This window comes from Protopterus annectens, chromosome 15.part0, assembly GCF_019279795.1.
Source record: "Protopterus annectens isolate FY-2018-M chromosome 15.part0, PAN1.0, whole genome shotgun sequence".
Taxonomy (NCBI): Eukaryota; Metazoa; Chordata; order Ceratodontiformes; family Protopteridae; genus Protopterus; species Protopterus annectens.
This window is the reverse complement of record NC_056749.1, coordinates 214936519-214945508: the sequence shown is the minus strand read 5'-3', so window position 1 is coordinate 214945508 and position 8990 is coordinate 214936519. Positions and strand designations below refer to the sequence as shown.

At 40.0% G+C, this 8990-nt stretch overlaps 1 protein-coding gene across 3 annotated transcripts in view; it reads left to right on the top strand.

The window, feature by feature from the left end:
* Positions 1–879: 879 nt before the first annotated feature.
* AMER1 (APC membrane recruitment protein 1) overlaps positions 880–8990 on the top strand; it is a 243290-nt gene continuing 235179 nt past the window's right edge. For all 3 annotated transcript variants that reach the window (XM_044057718.1, XM_044057719.1, XM_044057720.1), the window contains exon 1: positions 880–1017. The gene's annotated coding sequence lies outside the window, so the exon portion shown is untranslated. The remainder of the gene's footprint in view (positions 1018–8990) is intronic.

Below are 8990 nucleotides of genomic sequence, written 5' to 3'. Positions count from 1 at the left end.
ACCATAACGTTCCATCTGTGTTATAGATCTTTGTTCATGCATTACTTCCCACCCTCCTTCCCCCTGCCTGGATCCTGGTGGACTTTAGGAACTCCTGGTTAGGGTATTTGAACAGACAGAGCCTCCTACTATTTTTTTCTATTACTACATCTATTATCTAAGGGCGGCCAAACTCGATCCTGGAGTAATTAAGACAGAACCAAGGTCCTATTTGCAATGAATGAACAAAGATCTACAACATAGATGGAACAGTATGGTAAGACACAACTTCTTTTTCTATTAGCATATTCAGTTTAAATCTGCATTTGCTGTTCAGAAATCACTTTTCAAACGATACCCAGCATACCTCTCCAGAAACAGGGACAAATCGAGAAAAGAGGAAACTTTGTAGAAGATTCACTCTCAAACTGAAAAGCTGACAGAATAAGACAATGTGAATTAACATCAACTTTATGAAAAAAAACTATTGCCATTGTTATTTACAATGTAAATTCACCACTCTTTCTCACAAAATTGTCAGTTTAATGGGTAATAGAGCAAAACAAGGATCCAAAATCAGGGACAATTTAGAAGTACAGCAAACAGGCTTACGACAACAGCCCAGGAAGCAGCTAATACTACTAATGATATACAATACATTTATATACCGAGATCTACAACGGCAAATCTCAAGCTTTAAAATGTTTACACTTGCCTTCATTGTTTAATTTAACTACCAACATTAAAAATATACTCCTCTCTTTCCGACAAATTAAAACAACTACTTTTCCAAAAATCCGCTTACCAGAGCGGATTTGTCGCCTTCGTAAAAACGTAATGAGACGCTGACGTGCTTCAGAAGTGGGAGTTACCGTCTTGACTACGATTTTTTTTTTTTTTTTTAGTTGTTTGGGAAAAGAGAGCTACAGTAGTGTGGTAACTGCATAGAAACGAAGGGTTTATTATGTGTTTGCATAACGTGTCCGTATAGGGATTAACCACCAATGGCTGTTGGGCCAAATACTCCAGGTATATGAGGTAAGCAATTATTTTCCCGTAAACTGCATTCCTGTCTGATAGCGTTAATCTTTAGTATTTTGAAGAATAACTAACGAGTGAGGTTCTTCGTGTTGGCGCGGTGTAGGTATATTTGTGTATGCAGATGATTTTTTTTTCTGATTTACGGCTGACGAGCCTGTGGTACTGCAAAAGGTTTTCACACCTTTTCAGAGCGAGGCATTGTCAGTCTGGCTGTGCCTGCAAGAGTAACAACGCTTTTCGTTTTTCTCGCTCATACATACTGTTGTTTGCTTCTCTTTCGTGTGCATCCCCCCTTTTACTTGATATTCGTTTTGTAAAACCTGTTGAAGTACTACCAGTCATTATTGAACTGTTCCCAGCCTACTAGATGAGGACTCCTGTATGTTATATTACGTGAGAATCGTTTGTTTGCATCTGTTTTTTGGCTTACTGTGTATGATGAGTGGAGACAATTTAAAGAAAATATGTGGCCAGTAAACCTACTTGACGTATATAGCTAGAAATGTATTTTACAGGTTACACAGCTGCGGATGGCAAACATGATGAAGGCATTTGGGATGATGGTACCTGATACTTGCAAGTCCAGTACTGCAGAAGATCCCTAGATTACCTATTGTTTTGTTTCCAATATATAGTGCCTCTCGTCATTGCTTATTTTTTCAGGCAGTAATAGTATTCTGTAAGTTATGGAGCTTTACAATAAGTTGTGACCTGCAAAACTTTTATGCATAAGGTCTACTTTAAAGTGTACATTGTACAAACAACGCACCTGGGGTTTCAGTTTTATGCATTAACATAGTTAAGCCTTACAATATAAGTCACCAAACATGTAAATGGCTTACATGAATATAAATAAGAAGAGTAATTATGTGCTCAGTCACTTCAAGGTATGTTTTAATGAATTTGATATGTGGCGTGTAAGTTAAAGGGTGTATGCAATAAAATTGCGTACTTTTAGGATTGCTGCTTAAGCACAACAATGTACTCCTACCAGAATGCTAGCTAGTAAGTAGTTACTTAATTTTCTGTTAGGCTAAAGGGGAGGCTAGCAACCCCCATTAACCTTTCCACTTGCCTTGCTTATCACATCAGAAAACTGTTTAGAAGAGAGGTGTAGGGGACTACTGGCCATTAATGGAGCATAATAGAAAGTAGTTATCCAGATGCTGTGCAGACTGTGTACCAACCCTCCGTTTAGTGGCACAGAGCAATTTCCACATAGGCATAAATGCAAATATTGTAAAGCCCTGTGTACATTTAAAGGTAATAAGGTTGCTTTACCGTTCTTTAAAAGACCTGAATTAAAGACTTTTATGTATATCATTAGAACTTTTGCTTCCTTGACATTTTGTGGTAGCACTGTTGCTTATTTTGGTAGAGAATGTGCAAAGAAATGAGATGCAGTTGTACAAGATGAGGCCAATTGTTTGGAGAGGGCATGTTTTTACATAAGATACCTTTTGAGAGTGTCAGCTGTATATACTTAAAACTATATTCAACATATCTGCATTCCATAATGGCCATTGCAATATTGTAGCATATTATTTCTGTTTGAAATCATAGGAGGTATTTACACCTCTACTTTTGATTTCTGTTTTATTCTTATAATTTTAAAGGCATGAATGGTTGAAGTAATATTTATGCATTCAGATGTATAAACAGTTCATTAGCGCTGTCTACCTTACTGACAAAAATAACCATTCTGCATCTTTAGTCAGTTAACTGTTTGGACGTCTGAACTGCTAAACATATAAAAAAAATAGGTGATCAGTTTTTGTGTCTTTGATAGAATTTTGAAGTTTGACAGGGTTTGCCCCACCATTCTGGCAGTTAACCATTTGGCGTCCTTCACTGACATGCTGTTAGTGCAGCATGTGCTTATTTTACTATCTGCTGAGCTATGCAAGGGCCCACTACCAGTGACAGCATTTTTGTAGGACACCAGGGAAGTGATTAAGAGTTTGGTAGCTCACTTTACAAAGCTTAAAAGAGAAGTAGAATTATTTCACACTAATATACAGCTGTGTTGTGTTTGTGCTTAAGTAGCTTTCATAATGCACATTTATGTAGTTGTTAGTATGTACATAACATTTTTCAAGCACCCTTAAGCGTCATTTTTAGAAATGACATTTGGAAGATGAACAAAATCAGTCACTGGCTCCAAAGCATTTTGTAGGGATGCAGTAACTCCCATGTACTATCAAGAAAAAGAAGTCCATTAAAGGAGTAAGTAATACTGAGTCACCCAAAACTCGTAAGATCAACACTGTGTTCACCTAATATTAGAGAAAAACATTAGTACATGAAAAGAGTAAAACAAAAATGAACTCAAACTCCATTCCTCTAGGAATAACCTTAGCCCCAAGTACCCTTTTATTATCAAAAAAGTATAGTGAGGCGATTAATAGAATATTTTGTTTTTGTTTGCTTATTATTTACCAGGTTAACGACTTAACTTAGTTAAGGCCCATACAAACAGGGTCGCCTGATCTCCCTGTGTACAGGCAAAATGCCCCACATACTGCAAATTCACACACCCCTGTTCACTGTTTGCCAGTGTTGTAACACAACCACAGTAAAAAATCCATTAAGAACATATCTGCCTCTGCATTACACATGCTTTACTTATATTTCTGGTTTGTGAAAGAGGCCAAATTCCAGTAGCAGATTATTCTTTGAAGATTGTACCACTAAATAATGTGAGATGGTGTGTAAAGAAGATGTTAATTTTTTTGTAAAGACTAGTGGTTAATGGGAGAAATTACAATATATGCCTAAGTGGACTTGCACACTAGGGCCTAGAAATGAATTTGCATGTTTTGCTACACATGGACTACAGAAATCAACAGATTTGTGTATTTTAAGTTTACTTATAAGTTAAGGTGCAGAAAGCAGAGCGTTTCTTGGATCACTAACACATTTGACATGAAGTGTAGCTATGGAAATGTGAATTGGTTTCGTTAAAGTGGTTAATTACTAAATTGTATTAAAATAGTGAATATAAAATACAACTATAGTTTGTCCAAAATAAAAATTTCTGCATTCTGTTTATATGTAGTGTGTGTGTGTGTGTGTAACAGCAGTGGAGATTCTCTTTTTCTCTCTTGCTTTTCCTGCACTGTACTGAAGTACTATGCATGCAAGGGAACTTCAGTACAGTGAATGCATACATAACTTGCATGCATGGGAACTTAAGTTATGTATGCATTCACAGTACATCAGCAAGAACACTACAGCACCATTCTGCAAAGACACTATTTAAAAAAGGTAAGTAATTTTTTCTTAATTATGCAGTAACCCACAACTGGGTGTCTGTATCACAAGACTGACGCACGGTTTGCTTTGTTTAATCACTTTGGCTTCGACCTCCTGATTAAAACCATCCCAGCAGTGGGTTAATCATTTGATACCCACAGCTAGTCAAGGGTTCTTGCTTTAATTAGCAGCCCCTTACACAAAGCTGGCATTAAGGAACAGATCCCTGAGTCGGGTAAGATGAACCCAAGTCACATGGGGGGGACTTCACCAAGGTTTTTAAATGCAGTACAAAACCGAATAGAATGTATCAATGTAGACTGCATAATATGGGTGTAATACATTTAATGTGACTGAGCTGATGAGGACAGCTCATTAGGTGCAGTATGTTACCACAGTTGGTGTGCAGTCATATTCTTGTAACATTGTTGAATTGCTGCAGATTGTTTACCTGTATTAAATTTAAATACTTTTGTACCAGTAATGCTGTTTACTACAGTCTGTATTTCACTGCATCAGGAGGAAACTAGACTGTTTTGTCAGTTAGTGCTAGCACTGCTTATGTAGGATTAATAAACAAAAGTTAAATGTATGCACTCGTGTCATATGGCCAGATATGTAGGTACAGATGTTAATTGCAATAAAACGTGATCTGTAAAATGATAGTGATGTGTTCTGTTGTTTACTTTACTAGACTGATAGCATCTATACATTGAATCTTGTCCATGTATGTTTATTGAAGTGCGCTTTTAGTTCCTTGTGATGTTTTAGAAGAGTGAATTGGACAGTCCCATGGTTAGTTTTTTTCTATGTTTCTGCATCAGAGTTTTTCAGAGTAGTAAATGCTCATTATTTTTGTATTTGTTCAGAGCTCTTGTCTTGTGGTGTTCACATGTGTGGCAGAATCATCCTCAAAATCAATTTCATTTGACATAATTTGTAGTTTATGGTACGTTTATTTATGTAACTTTATCTGTCCACCAACCTTTTTATGGAACCTTAAACAGCTATCAACGCATGGTATAAAAATGCATTTACATTTCTAAGAGGTTCAGACAGCGGTATGAATATTGCTTTGTCATGTGAGTTTATTTTGGCAAGAATTCTTGAAATGCTGGGTTCCTGCTGCTAGGTACAAAGGAAATGTAGCCTGTACATCTGAGTTTTGAGTGCCACTGTTTGAGTTTGCATTCTGTTTGTCTGCTTGTCAATAATCAGATCAGAGTTTCCTGGTTAACTACTACATCTGAGTCATTCTTGCAACAGAGTATTAAAACATTTTTTTCATTTGTGTGGCAATGTTTTAGATGAGATTCACCTGAAGATGTTTTTCAGTTGAGGTTCAGAAGGAATAATTTCTTTGTGGAAAGGAAGGTAGTAGCTCCTTTGCTGAGCAACTGTTTCTTTAGAAATTGTAGGTTCCATTTTGTATATGTGAAGAGTGATAAAGAAATGTGCAGAATGGCAGCTTTTGGCTGAGAAAAAATTTGTTCTCTACACATATTAACCTGTGTTTGAAAACTCCTATTTATATACATGTTAGAAGATAAAATTCTGAGACTGGCAAGCTTGGATGCATCATATTGTTTTAGTGGACATAAGTCTGATTTTCAGTAGTATCCTTATTGTCTGCTATATAGTGAACCAAAAGGCACTACATTGTCCTTTGCTAAGTTGTCCTGTGGAGATTGTCCAAATATAAACTGAAATTAGCACAGTAATACAAGTATGTTTGTTTTAGCAGTGATTTGTGTTAAAGGTTTTGGCAAGTAATAAGTAATTAGTGCTTTTAGTGTACCCATTTTACTTCATATTTGGCCAACATTTTATTTACTTTTGTGGTGCTGCGGTAGCGTTGTCGCCTCACAGTTAGATGTTGCCCGTTTGATTCTCAGAGCGTCTTCTGTGTGGCGACATGCGTGAATGGGCGTTCCTTTGTTGACGGTTGTGCGTTAGGCCCGGCAGGCCAGCACGTAAAACTCTACTACCAATCATTAGCGGACCGGAGTTCCGCTGTGGCGACCCCTAACTGGGAAAAGCTGTAAGACACAATGACATACATTTTTTTCTGTAACCACCTCTTTTGGAGGAGTCTTAATTACACAAAATGTAGCAGATGCTTGTGTGGGCAGGGGCTTGAGCTTTCCACCTTTACCCTTACTCCTGTATATGTTTTAAGAATATGCCCACATGGATTCTGTAGTTTCTATTGTATTCTCCCACCTCCTGTGTTCAAGGTTATAAGTGTTAAGCATCTTGTACTATTTACTGATGTGGTTTTTCATTATGATTGTAAGCTGTTTTGTTGTATTACTCTGTACTTCTCTGTCCTGCTTCTGTCTTGGTGAAAAATGAGGTATCCAGGACTGGCATGCAGTACTCCACATGGGATCTTAGCTGATGTTTTTATGTAGATAATATAACCTTTTCTTCACTGGCGTCTCCTTTTCCCATCCATGCCAGTACTACATTTTTTCGTTTCTATTTGTTATGGTGCTTGCTTATTTTGGATCTTCTGATACGAGTCCGTTGAGATGTCTTGTGGTAGCTGCTGCTTTGTCTCAGTTTTGCATTTCTTCTTCAGGTTATTTCCCAGATACTTTGTTTTACATTTTGCACTGAATTTAAGCTGCCATGCTTCAGACTACTTCAGTTTTTATTAATTCCATCCAGTTTGTGCCTCTTCTGTAGCAACCATGATACCTATCCTTTTGTCTTCAGTAAAAAAAAGTGTAATGTTGCTTATGTAACTATCTAAAATATGTAGTCCAACTACTGACCCCTATGATAATCATCTTCTGTTTTTAAATGGACTCCTTTTACTGTATCTGTTCTTTTGTCCAGTGTTTGTTATAGTCATGGTACCAACTTGTGACCCAATGCAGTGCTTTAAATCTTGTCCAGTATGTTGTCAAATGACATGCTGAAATCTGTGTAGAGCGATTTATGCGCTGCTTTCTTCTGATTTTGTTAACTGGATTACCCAATCAGAGGACTAATTCATTTGGCTTGCATAATCTTTTTGTTGTGAAGTCATGTTATTTCACTTCCAGAACCCTGCAGGCTTCAGAATGTTTTCCTTTACTATGTGTTCATTGATTGATTTTTTTTTTATGTAATGAGTGGAGACAGACAGATGGGCTGATAGCTTTTTCAGTTTTATCTTAATACCATTGTTGTGAAGAATCCACTCCTTTCCTTTAGCAAGGATGCCGACGTTGTTTTTCTTGGACAATGAGGTAAAATTCCAAAATTGGATTAAACACTGGAAAAACACAAAATGTGATAGTTTAGTTTTATAGGTTTGGACTAGAACATTCATTGATCATGACTTCACTATTTTGTCTCATGCGGACTGTTTCTAAAACTGATTTTTTAATATGTAAGAATTTGTTTTACTGTAGCTGTGTATAAACATCCATAATGGAATCCTGGTAATGACCTGATAAATGTAATGTTCACCAGTACATGTCCCAAGTGTCGGGTCATTGAAAGGTGTGTGTGTGTGTGTGTATTTGTGTGTGCGCGCTTGCATGCCTGTGTGTGTGTGGGCCTGTGCATGGGCGCGCCTCTGTGTGTGCGTGCGCCTCTGTGTGTGCGTGCGCCTCTGTGTGTGCGTGCGCCTCTGTGTGCGTGCACATCTGTGTGTGTGTGTGTGTGTGTGTGTGTGTGTGTGTGTGTGCGCCTGTGTGTGTGTGTGTGTGTGCGCCTGTGTGTGTGTGTGTGTGCGCCTGTGTGTGTGTGTGTGTGTGCGCCTGTGTGTGTGTGTGTGTGTGTGTGTGTGTGTGTGTGTGTGCTGCGCCTGTGTGTGTGTGTGTGCTGCCTGTGTGTGTGTGTGTGTCTGTGCGTGCGTGTGCCTCTGTGTGTGAGTGCGCCTCTGTGTGTGAGTGCGCCTCTGTGTGCCCCTCTCGGGAGGGGTGTGTGTGTGTGTGTGTGCGCGTGCGCCCCTCTCGGGGGGGGTGTGTGTCCCTCTGTGTGTGTGTGTGTGTGTGCCCCTCTCGGTGTGTGTGTGTGTGCCCCTCTCGGTGTGTGTGTGTGTGCCTCTCGTGTGTGTGTGTGCCCCTCTCGGTGTGTGTGTGTGTGTGTGCCCCTCTCGGTGTGTGTGTGTGTGTGTGTGTGCCCCTCGTGTGTGTGTGTGTGTGCCCCTCTGTGTGTGTGTGTGCCCCTCTCGGTGTGTGTGTGTGTGTGTGTGTGTGCCCCTCTCGGTGTGTGTGTGTGTGTGTGTGTGTGTGCGCCCCTCGGTGTGTGTGTGTGTGTGTGTGTGTGCCCCTCTCGGTGTGTGTGTGTGTGTGCCCCTCTCGGTGTGTGTGTGTGTGTGTGTGTGCCCTCTCGGTGTGTGTGTGTGTGTGTGTGTGTGTGTGTGCCCCTCTCGTGTGTGTGTGTGTGTGCCCCTCTCGTGTGTGTGTGTGTGTGTGTGTGTGTGTGCGCCTCTCGGTGTGTGTGTGTGTGTGCGCCCCTCGTGTGTGTGTGTGTGTGTGTGTGTGTGTGCCCCTCTCGGTGTGTGTGTGTGCCCCTCTGTGTGTGTGTGTGTGTGTGCCCCTCTCGGTGTGTGTGTGTGTGTGCCCCTCGTGTGTGTGTGTGTGTGTGCCCCTCTCGTGTGTGTGTGTGCCCCTCTCGGTGTGTGTGTGTGTGTGTGTGCCCCTCTCGTGTGTGTGTGTGTGCCCCTCTCGTGTGTGTGTGTGTGTGCCCCTCTCGTGTGTGTGTGTGTGTGGGGT